This window comes from Akebia trifoliata, chromosome 1, assembly GCF_017979445.1.
Source record: "Akebia trifoliata isolate Shusen 1 chromosome 1, ASM1797944v1, whole genome shotgun sequence".
In the NCBI taxonomy this organism is placed as follows: Eukaryota; Viridiplantae; Streptophyta; class Magnoliopsida; order Ranunculales; family Lardizabalaceae; genus Akebia; species Akebia trifoliata.
This window is the reverse complement of record NC_141375.1, coordinates 25,065,248-25,077,807: the sequence shown is the minus strand read 5'-3', so window position 1 is coordinate 25,077,807 and position 12,560 is coordinate 25,065,248.

Sequence of the window (12,560 nt, the reverse complement as noted above, 5' to 3'; positions counted from 1 at the left end):
GAGATGTCTAGTGGTGTTGCACACACAAAATAGACGAAAACCTTCTCTATTCTTAATACACTGATTGAACCTCATAAGAACACTTCTCCCATTTCTTTTTACACCCAAATAGTCGTTGCACTTTCCTTCTCACCTCCCCCTAGATCGATAGTCAAGAATCCAAAAATAAAAAATCACTCTCTATGAGTAATTCCCATGTAAAGGGTTTCATGGTTTTTATGAGATCTCATTCTTTGTGTCACACACACACGCACACACACACAAATTGGGCATCTATTTTCTTTACCACTTGACATGACTTGCTCGGATGATCCAATTATGAGTCTGATCTTGTCATCAAGGTTTTAAAACTTGGTTTCATGTCTCGTCTCGTTCAGGCCCAATACCAAATTGTCTCGGATGCGTTTTCCAATACGTTTGAGATGTCTCATTCAAAAAATAAAAAAAATTGAACATGAGGTATTAAATCTCAGTAAAAAAAAGTGACTTGTGAGTTAGTTTTGTTCAGCTCCGATACCGAGTTAACTTGGGAGATATGTCTCGGTTTCGGACGAGTTTTAAAACCATGCTTGTCATGCATTGGATTGAATCCAAAATGTAATCCGACTTTGACATATACTAATCCGATCCAACACTATCCATTGATGGTCTTATCTACGAGGATCCCACATGCCGCTACATACATAACTAGCTAGGGGTATCAATAACTTTTGCCAGTTAATAATAATCGAAAAAGAAAAATACTCTCTCTTTCTCTCTCATTCTCTATTGATTGAAATGCAGCTATTTCTTTTTCTTTCATCCTCTATCGACTAAAACTGTTGTGACTAGATCCCAAGCCATAGAAGAAAGACATTTATCAAAATTAACCCTTTCTTACACAAAATGAATCAACCTCAACAACCAAATCTCAAAAAATGTGTTGCAAAATAAATGCAAGTAATAATAAGGAAAATAGAAAAAGAACACAACCACAACACAAGATATACATGATTCACCTACACTGAGGTTACATCCATTGACAAGTCGGCAAATAAAATTCCACTACTTAAGAAAGAAATTACAGTATGGAAGTTCATACTTACCTCCAACACTCTAGAGAAACCTATCAAATCTCTACACCAAACTCTAGTAAGAATCAAAATAAAAAACCTTGATCTCACTCCTTTGGTACAAACCTGCAAAACAATGTGATGACCACCCTCAAGACCATTGAGTTTCTAAACTTTACAAGAGATTAGAGAAGAAACACTCACATGTAGAAGACAGTCAATACTTTCCCACACCTTCTAACAAAAGAGAAAAATCCCTTTAAAAGGAAATCCCTTTTATAGACTATAATTATCATCTAGGGACCATTTTGTTTCTCATAAACTAATGGAAGGATCATACCCAAAATACCCCCACATAAATGGAAAAACCCATCAACCTCAAGAAAGAAAAGAAAAATGTGGCAATTTTATATCACCATACCCTAATAAATAAAGCATTCTCTGAGTTTAAGGGTTTTTTGTCCCATGTATACTGTCCTCACCTAGTACTTCAGACGAAATTTATCGAACAAACCTAAAGATTGGATTTTCAAAAGATTTTGAAACCAATCAATTTTAGATGAGGAATATGGATATCAGTGAGTTAAAGAATATTCCTCTAGAGAGCGAGGTGGGGATAACGAACAAGGACCAAAAAACATTAAACCTTGTAGACACCCGAATTTGAGCGGGCCCTCGACGTAAGATGCCCCCAAAAATCGAAAATTGGAATGGGCCCTGAAGCCCAAACCTACACGAAATCCAATACGTTTCAATTAATAAATGTTCGAGGCCATTCACGTGGCCCATGGACCCGCACACCTCACCACTCTCAAAATCCATCCAACTCAAGCCCAATTCAACATAAACCCAACTCAACACTATTCTATCCAAGCCCACAACCCTACCCAATCCATTATCCATTACTAAAGCCCAAAGCCCAATCCACTACCCAAACTCAATCTAACCCATCATCATCTCATCAAACCAATCACCAAAAGATGACACATGTCATCATCTCCTTCCACCTCCCTCATCTAATCAACTCAACCCATAACCCTACCCTAACCTAACCTATCCCCCATCCTCTCATCATCAACAACCCACAACTCAACCCATAACCCTACCCTAACCTAACCTATCCCCCATCCTCTCATCATCAACAACCACAACTCAACCCATACCCTATACACCCTAACCTATCCCTCATTCTTTAACCACCCACATCACAACCCATATCTATCCATCACTTTCCCTTAAAACACTCCCATAAAATCACCTCAACCCATACCTCAACCCATACTTCCCATACTCTTCTCTCTAATCATCTAACCACCATCACCAATCAACCAAACTCTCCATCTCTCCATTTGCCACATGTCATCATCCCTTCAATCCTCTCAAAATCAAACCAATCACCACTCATCTCTCCAAATCAAACACCATACTTCTTCAACCATCTCAACACTCTTTCTCTAAACAACTCCCTTACACCACCACTCCTCCCATCAACCATCACTCATCTCATCCCACCAAACACTCTACCCAAATGGATTTGGGTAAGATCCAAACCATTTGGGTTAAAACACAAACCCATTTCCATCATTACAAAAATACCCTCATTCTCATCTCAAATTTCATACCCTTTTCCTCTAACACCCATGCCATTACCCACCATTCTAAACCCTCACCCTATTATACCCCTAAAATACATCCCAACTTCTATAAAAACCCCTACATTCTCTTCCTACACTACCTAATGAAAACTTGATAAAAAATCCTCCACAATCAAAACTCTCTACTCTACTCTCAACACCTCACCCTCAACTCAACTCACTCTCCTACAACTTCAAGCAAGTCCAAGCCAACTCAAAGGAAGGTCAAAGGAAGTCAAGGAAGGGTCAAGGTGGGTTCAACAAAAGGAACACCCCCTCTACATCCCCTCTTCTACTTCCCCTTTTCCCACACTTTGCACACACCACAATGATTTGAGTCCTTCAAGGGCCCCTTTTTCAATAAGGGTGCCCTCAATGGACTAATCTATATCAAAGCCCCTCACACTTGAGGGCACACCTCAAACCATTTTCGATTTTATTTTCTTTATTTTAAAAATGACCGGATCCGAGGTTACCACCTATGGTGGATGGAGTAGGGTGCCTAACACCTTCCCTACTCCATAAATGGACCCCCTTACCTTGAATCAAGGTTGGACCATACACCTTATCTTACGAGAGTCAACAAAAAAATGGCAAAATGACATGATTTTTCAAAAAATATAAATCCGGGTGACCATTCACACCCCTTTACCAATTTGAATGGTGGCGACTCCAAAACACCCCAAAGTGGAGGGATGTTTGAAAAACATTCGAAATCCCGTGTCCACAAACCTAAGAGAGAGAGAGTGTGCGTGTGTGTGTGTGTGTGTTGCATTTGGGAGAGAATATTTCTTTGATTTTGCTAATTTGGCATAGAGGGGCATTTTTGTCTGAACTTAATACTTTGGTTTTGACCATTTTTGTAAAGGGTTAGGATCCCTGACTCCTAAGAATGACTCATTATCCCTAGGATAAGTATATCCAAGATTTATTTTATCAAGATACTCATAAATCTCAACCATTAGATTTGTGTTTAAAGGGTTGGAATTATGTGTTTTTTTCATGAATCATTTTTAGGAGTCAACGGATCCCAACCCTTTTCTAAATTAATGGAATTGTTGGGCAAATTTTCATTTTTGTTAAAATACTTCTGTTCATTTAAATCTACCTTATTAACTAATATTTAATTAAATTTCTTATAAACAAATTACAAATAAGAAAAATCTTCTATCCCATTTCCTCTCAAATTTTGGGAGTTGTCTCCCATAAATGCTGTCCAATGCAGGAACTATATGAATTCTAAAAAATAAAATATTCTAAAAGTAATGTTATATTCGACATTAATTTTATAATGTTTTAAAAATTTTCTAAGAATATGTTTGATTGCATGGGAAGTGACATTCCATGAAATTTGAAATCTTTGATACTTATCTCCACTTAAACATGGCATGTTGTCCATTTAACCAACAATAATTAACCATTAAACACGATTACATAGATAAAATCAAGCATGCCCTATAGCCATTATTGCAAGATAAGAACTTCTCTCTCTCCACAATGAATATTATTTGCTTTGCTTCAATCATGTAATCTCAAAGTGGAATGTTCGAAGTTCAAGACTTAAATAGAAAGCACTCACCCATAAGTCATTCTGGTGCTCCAAGCACTTGATAAGAATAATTTAGGAATCAAATTCATCATGTTTTATATTTTATTGAAGATATTGAAGGCATTGCCATGGCCTTTTCTCATTTAAACCTGGATCTACTCATCTTTTCTCATCTATATAATCCAATCTCCTAAAGCTATACTTCATAAATTTCCATTTTAGTTTTCAACATGTTTCATAAACTGTTGATTCTCCTGTTTGGCTTATGGACGATGCAGGTAATTAGTTTGCTTTTTCAAATAGTGTTTATGTTTGTAACATAATTTGATGTTGCATTTATATTGGGTAAGTGAAAAAATTGTGTTCAGTCGATGGCTTCGACAGCAATGGAATACATCGTCTACATGGAGAGAATGGTTGGTTCACCAAAGATGATCGAATTGAAGCAAATTCATACTTTGGCTTCTGTGCTCGGAAGGTTAGCTAGATTTGCTACAAGAATTATGTTTCTCTTTAACGCAAGATCTCAATAAAAAAAGGTTGCTAAGGCATAAGAACTCGAGTTAATTCATAATCAATTAATGACTCACGAATTTGTCACGATAGTGAAGCTGCAGCAAAGAAAGCTATGATTTATAGTTACAAAACCACCATCAATGGGTTCTCTGCAATTTTGACTGAATCCCAAGTTCAGGAGCTCGCAAGTAAGTTTCTAATCTTTCACAATTCTTAAAAGAATTTTGAATATGGTCTGGTCTTTGAAAAGCTTATAACGTTACTGAAAAGTCGATCGCATTGCAGAGCAGCCTGGAGTACTGAAAATTGTTCCTGCTCCCATGTTCCAGATACCAGAAGAATTATCATCTCCATGAATATGAGTTGTATTTCAGTGTTTGTTTCTCTAGATTTTGTTAGACGAACTATACGAGCTTGAATAAACGTTAAATTTGTAAGGTTTATGAGTGAAATGGGTAGAAGGGCATGTCTAAATGTCGTTGTGGTACCTCACTTTGACACAATTAGCATTTTATGTCTATAATGATTTCCTGAATGCTTCTCCTTAGTACAACTGAGGACAAACAAGAAGAAATTCCAATTGAAATCAAATAATTAGAACTAAAAGTATCATAAGAACAAAAGAAGAAGAAGAAGAATTGATTGGTGGTACAAAAATTCTTCTTCCCAATTCAAAATCCTTTTTTCTGATAAACATATGAACAAAACCCATCCCTAATTTTGAAGGGTTCTTTCAATCGACATCATACGACTAGATACATATCTGATGGTACCCACTACTCAAAACAATGTTAAGTAGACATGGGTCAAACGTCAAACCCCTCATCAATTGCGTGTAACCTCAATGTGGAATTGTGAGCGGTGGAATCATTCTTGAATAGTTCAAACTTCATAGTGTAAAAATGTGTAATCTACAACAATACAAATGCAACACAACAAAGAAAAATGATCATGTATAAAACATAAAGAATTTGCGTGATTTAACGGTATGCCTACTCCATGGACAAGATCCAAATCAAATTGTTGAGTTTAGTTCCACATTAGAGACGAATTTCCTTGTCGCTCTCCTTATAAGCTCATGGGCCTCTCCACTCATTGCCAATTGATTTTGAGTTGGACCCCAAACATATCACAAACTACTATATTCTTAAGCATATTATAGCCCTAGAGATGTCTAGTGGTCATGCACATACAAAATAGACGAAAACCTTTTCCGTTCTTAATACACTGATTGAACCTCATACAAATACTTTTCCCATTTCTTTCCGCGCCCAAATAGTCGTTGCACTTTCCTTCTCTCCTCTCCCTAGACCGATAGTCAAGAATCCAAAATTAAAAAATCACTCTCTATGAGTAATTCCCATGTAAAGGGTTTCATGGTTTTTATGAAATCTCACTCTTTGTGTGATTGTGTCACTCACACACACACACAAATTGGGCATCTCTTTTCTTTCACACTTGACATGGCTCGCTCGGATGATCCAATTGTTATTGAATTGGATTTGGAATCCAAATGCTATCATCCAATATGAATCTGATCTTGTCATCATGGTTTTAAAACTCGGTTTCTCATCTCATCTCATCCAGGCCTGATACCGAGTTGTCTCGGATGCGTTTTTTGATACGGTTGAGACATCTTATTCAAAAAATAAAATAATTGAACGTGAGGTATTAAATCTCGGTCAAAAAAGTGACTTGTGAGTTGGTCTCGTTCAGCTCCGATTCCGAGTTAACTTGGGCGATACGTCTCGGTCACGAGTTTTAAAATCATGTTGTCATGCACTGGATTGAATCCAAAACTTAATCCGACTCTGACATATATTAATCCGATCCAACACCATCCATTGATGGCCCACAATGTGAAAAAAACCCAAATTTGATGGTCTTGGGCCATCAAATTTCATAAAATTCGACGAACCAAGAGGTTTAATTGGCGTCAAATTTTCATTGTCAATTTTTTTTTTCAACAGACCTAATTTGTCAAAGTAATGAAGGATGAGAGAAATTCGACAGCTCTAAGCCATCAAATCTGGGAACATCAAGAATTTTGATGGTCCTAGATTGTCAAAATTCAATTTCTAAAATTCGTAGGCTTGGCCTGTCAATTTTTTCTGTGGAATTTTCCAGTTTTCACGTAGTGGCCCTACCTACGAGGATCCCACATACCGCTACATACCTAACTAGCTAGGGGTATCAACGGATTCCATGTATACTTAGCATCAAAATCTAAATAAAACATTGGTTCCAATTCTTTTAGATATGAAACCTTGGTACATTAAGATAGACTATTATTTTTGAATAATAACAAATATTAATATTAACTCCAATGTATACTTCAAGCTAATTGAACTTTTGCAAAGATCTTTGTTTCTAGTTGAGATTGATAAGTAATAAAAAATATTAACGTAAATTTGTGTAAAGAGAGTAAGAAAACAAAGACTCCATATTTTTTTTCATTTCTAATTTTTAGTGAAGAAAATTTTGTCAAAAAATTCCACTAATTAACCATTTTCACGAATAAAGGACCAAAATCAAAGTATTTTAGCAAAAAATACCATTTTGCTGCAGTAATATTTAAGTTCGAAAAAAAATAAACCCTTTGTGCCTTTCTAATAAAATAAAATAAAAATACTCTCTCATTCTCTATTGATTAAGACGCAGCCATCTCTTCTTCTCTCATCCTCTTTCAACTGAAACTGTTGTGACTAGATCCTATGCCATACAAGAAAACCATTTATCAAAATTAACCCTTTCTTGCACCAAATGAATCAATCTCAACAACCAATTCTCAAAAAATGTGTTGCAAAGTAAATGCAAGTAATAATAAGGAAAATAGAAAAAAAAACACAACCACAACACAAGATATACATAATTCACTCACACTGAGGTTACATCTACGAGCAAATCGGCAAATAACAATTTACTACTCAAGGAAGAAATTACAAGTATGGAGGTTCATACTTACCTCCAACACTCTAGAGAAACCTATCAAATCTCTATACCAAACTCTAGTAAGAATCCAAATAAAAAATCTCGATCTCACTCTCGTTGGTACAAACCGACAACAACAATGTGATGACCACCCTCAAGAACCTTGAGTTTCTAAGTTTTCCAAGAGATCAGAGAAGAAACACTCACATGTAGAAGAGACTCAATACTTTCTCAACCCTCTAACAAAAGAGAAAAATCCTTTTTAAAAGAACTCCCTTTTATGGACTATAATTCTCATCTAGGAACCCATTTTGTTTCTCATAAGGTAATGAAAGAATTATACCCAAAATACCCCCACATAAATGGAAATGCCCATCAACCTCAAGAAAAAAAAATGTGACGATTTTATATCACCAAACCCTAATAAACAAAGCTCTCTGGGTTTAAGGGTTTTTTGTCCCATGTATATTGTCCTCACCTAGTTCTTCAGACAAACTTTATTGAACAAACCTCAAGATTGGATTTTCAAAACATTTTGAAACCAATCAATTTTAGATCAGCAATATGAATATCAGTGAGTTCAAGAATATTCCTCTAGAGAGCGAGGTGGGGATGATGAACAAGTAAAAAAAAACATTAAACCTAAGAGAGAGAGAGAGATGCATTCGGGAGAGAATATTTCTTTGATTTTGTTAATTTGGCATAGAGGGGCATTTTTGTCTGAACTTAATACTTTGGTTTTGACCATTTTTGTAAAGGGTTAGGATCCCTGACTCCTAAGAATGATTCATTATCCTTAGGATAAGTATATCCAAGATTTATTTTATCAAGATGCTCATAAATCTCAACCATTGGATTTGTGTTTAAAGGGTTGGAATTATGTGTTTTTTTCATGAGTCATTCTTAGGAGTCAACGGATCCCAACCCTTTTCTAAACTAATGGAATTGTTAGGCAAATTTTCATTTTTGTTAAAATACTTCTGTTTATTTAAATCTACCTTATTAACTAATATTTAATTAAATTTCTTATAAACAAATTACAAATAAGAAAAAACTTCTATCCCATCTCCTCTCAAATTTGCAGGAACTATATATGAATTCTCAAAAATAAAATATTCTAAAAGTAATGTTATATTCGACATTGATTTTAGAGTGTTTTAAAAAAAATTTAAGAATATGTTTGATTGCATGGGAAGTGACATTCCATGAAATTTGAAATCTTCGATACTTATCTCCACTTAAATATGGCATGTTGTCCATTTAACCAACAATAACCATTAAACACGATTACATAGATAAAACCAAGCATGCCCCATAGCCATTATTGCAAAATAAGAACTTCTCTCTCTCCATAATGAATATTATTTGCTTTGCTTCAATCATCTAAGCTCAAAGTGGAATGTTCAAAGTTCAAACAAGAACTTAAATAGAAAGCACTCACCCATAAGTCACTTTGGTGCTCCAAGCACTTAATAAGAATAATTTAGGAATCAAATTCATCATGTTTTATATTTTATTGAAGGCATTGCCATGGCCTTTCCTTATTTAAAACTGGATCTACTCTTCTTTTCCCATCTATATAATCAAATCTCCTAAAGCTATACTTCATAAATTTCCATTTTAGCTTTCAACATGTATCATAAACTTTTGATTCTCCTGTTTGGCTTATGGACGATACAGGTAATTAGTTTGCTTTTTCAAATAGTGTCTATGTTTGTAATATAATTTGATGTTTCATTTATATTGGGTAAGTTAAAAAATTGTGTTCAGTCGATGGCTTTGACAGCAATGGAACACATCGTCTACATGGAGAGAATGGTTGGTTCACCAAAGATGATCGAATCGAAGCAAATTCATACTTTGGCTTCTGTGCTTGGAAGGTTAGCTAGATTTGCTATTAGAACTATGTTTCTCTTTAACATAAGATCTCAATAAAAAAATGTTACTTGGGCTTAAAAAGTCGAGTTAATTCATAATCGATTAATGACTCAAGAATTTGTGACGATAGTGAAGCTGCAGCAAAGAAAGCTATGATTTATAGTTACAAAACCACCATCAATGGGTTCTCTGCAATTTTGACTGAATCCCAAGTTCAGGCGCTCGCAAGTAAGTTTCTAATCTTTCACAATTCTTAAAAGAATCTCGAATATGGTCTGGTCTTTGAAAAGCTTATAATATTACTGAAACGTCGATCGAATTGCAGAGCAGCCAGGAGTACTCAAAATCCTTCCTGCTCCCATGTTCCAGATACCAGAAGAATTATCATCTCCATGAATATGAGTTGTATTTCAGGGTTTGTTTCTCTAGATTTCGTTAGGCAAACTATACGAGGCTCGAATAAACGTTAAATTTGTAAGGTTTATGAGTGTACCTCACTTTGACACAATCAGCATTTTATGTCTATAATGGTTTCTTGAATGCTTCTCCTTAGTACAACTGAGGACAAACAAGAAGAAATTCCAATAGAAATCAAATAATTAGAACTAAAAGTATCATAAGAACAAAAGAAGAAGAAGAAGAATTGATTGGTGATACAAAAATTCTTCTTCCCAATTCAAAATCCTTTTTTTCTGATAAACATATGAACAAAACCCATCTCTTTCAATCGACATCATACGACTAGATACGTATCTGATGGTACCCACTACTCAAGATAATGTTAAGTAGACATGGGTCTAATGTCAAACCCCTCATTGATTGCGTTGTAACCTCAATGTGGAATTGTGAGTGGTGGAATCATTCTTGAATAGATCAAACTTCATTGTGTAAAAATGCGTAATCTAAAACGATACAAAAGCAACACAACAAAGAAAAATGATTACGCATAGAACACAAAGAATTTACGTGATTCGACAGTATGCCTACTCCATGGACAATATCCAAATCAAATTGTTGAGTTTAGTTCCACATTAGAGACAAATTGCCTTGTCGCTCTCCTTATAAGCTTATGGGCCTCTCCACTCAATTGCCAATTGATTTTGAGTTGGACCCCCAAACGTATCACAAACCACTATATCCGTATGCATATTATAGCCCTAAAGATGTCTAGTGGTCATGCACACACAAAATAGACGAAAACCTTCTCTGTTCTTAATACACTGATTGAACCTCATAAGAATACTTTTCCCATTTCTTTTCGCACCCAAATAGTCATTGTACTTTCCTTCTCTCCTCTCCCTAGACTGACAGTCAAGAATCAAAAAATAAAAAGTCACTCTCTATGAGTAATTCCCATGTATAGGGTTTTCATGGTTTTTATGAGATCTCACTCTTTGTGTGATTGTGTCACACACACACACTCACAAATTGGCCATCTCTTTTCTTTACCACTTGACACCCTAGTGCATGGATGGCTCGCACAGATTATCCAATTGTCATCGAATTAGATTTGGATCCAAAAGCTATCATTCAATATGAATCTGATCTTGTCATGCATTCTATTGAATCGAAAACCTTATCCGACTCTGACATATACTAATCCGATCCAGCACCATCCATCGATGGCCCTACCTACGAGTGTCCCACATACTGCTACATACATAACTAGCTAGCGGTATCAATGGATTCCATGTATACTTAGAATCAAAATCTAAATAAAACATCAGTTCCAATTCTTTTATGTATGAAACCTTGGAACATTAAGATAGACTATTATTTTTTAATAATAACAAATATTAATATTAACTCTTTCCAACAATGAATACTTCAAGCTAATTTAACTTTTGCAAAGATATTTGTTTCTAGATGAGATTGATACGGAATAAAAAATATTAACGTACATTTGTGTAAAGAGGGTAAGAAAACAAAGACTACACCTTCTTTTTTTTTTTTTATTCTAATTTTTCGTGAACACAATTTTGTCAAAAAATTCCACTAATTAACCTTTTCAGGAATAAAGGACCAAAATCAAAGTATTTTAGCAAAAAAAATTTTTTGCTGCAGTAACATTTTAGTTCGGGAAAAAAAAAAAAAAAAAACCTCCCCTTTATGCCATGCTAACAAAATCGAAAAAGAAAAAAAAATACTATCTCTTGATTGAAATGCAACTATCTATTTTTCTCTCATCCTCTATCGACTGAAACTGTTGTGGCTAGATCCCTAGCCACACTAGGAAACCATTTATCAAAATTAACCCTTTCTAACTCCATATGAATCAATCTCAATAACCAAATCCAAAAAAATGTGTTGTGAAGCAAATGCAAGTAATAATAAGGAAAGCAAAAAAAAGAACATAAGTTATATGTGGTTCACCCACATTGAGGTTACATCCACAGGTAAGTCAGCAAATAGAAATCTACTTCTCAAGGAAAAAATTACAAGTATGGAGGTTCATACTTACCTAAAATACTCCAATGAAACCCCTCTAAATCTCTACACCAAACTCTAGTAAAAATCTAAACAAGAAAATTCGATCTCTCCCATTGGTACAAATCCACAACAACAATGTGATGACCACTCTCAAGAACATTGAATTCCTAGGTTTTACAAGAGATTAGAAAAGAAACACTCACATGTAGAGACTCAATACTTTCCCACACCTTCTAACAAAAGAGAAAAATCTCTTTTAAATGAAATCCCTTTTATAGACTATAATTATCATCTAGGGACTCATTTTGTTTCTCATAAACTAATGAAAGGATCATACCCAAAACAGCCCAACATAAATAGAAAAGGCAGATTTACCAAAACATGCACAACTTTTCATTTATTTACCAAAACGGTACACTGTAGCAATTAATTCCGAAAACGGTAAATTTATCGTTTTCGGAATTAATTTTTTTTACCAAAACGGTAAAAACAGTAAAATGTATTTTTTTTATACCGAAAATGCCCTTTTTTATTTTTTGACTGAAATTACAAAAATAAAATTGATTTCAG